Source organism: Colobus angolensis, unplaced genomic scaffold (genome assembly GCF_000951035.1).
Source record: "Colobus angolensis palliatus isolate OR3802 unplaced genomic scaffold, Cang.pa_1.0 Scaffold216, whole genome shotgun sequence".
Classification (NCBI taxonomy): Eukaryota; Metazoa; Chordata; class Mammalia; order Primates; family Cercopithecidae; genus Colobus; species Colobus angolensis.
The window spans coordinates 424,610-425,189 of NW_012115333.1; positions in this window are offsets into that span (position 1 = coordinate 424,610).

Here is a 580-nt window from a genome sequence, read left to right on the forward strand (position 1 = left end):
AGTCCCAGCTACTCCAGAGGCTGAGGCATGAGAATCGCTTGAGCCCAGGAGGCGGAGGTTGCAGTGAGCCGACATCACACCACCGCACTCCAGCTTGGGCTACAGAGTGAGACTCCATCTCAAAAAAAAAAGGTCTAAACAGGATCTAGTTTCAGGCACTAAAAAGGATAAGACATCAGTTTGAAAAGATCCCTATCAGAACAATATGAATTCTTCTAAAATTGAAGCAACAACATCAAGTTTAGGTGAAAGAATGGTGAAATCATTGGTGCTTTATGAAACGTTTATGGGGACAATGCCATAAAGAAATCAGCAGTTGGCTGGGTGAGGTGGCTCACGCCTGTAATTCCAGCACTTTAGGAGGCCAAGGTGGGTGAATTTCTTGAAAGGCCAGGAGTTCGAAACCAGCCTGGCCAACATGGTGAAACCCCGCTTCTATTAAAAATACAAAAATTATCCAGGCGTGGTGGCACAGGCCTGTAATCCCAGCTACTTGGGTGGCTGAGGCATGAGAATCTCTTGAACCCAGGAGGCAGAGGTTGCAGTGAGCCAAAATTGCGCCACTGCACTCCACCCTGGG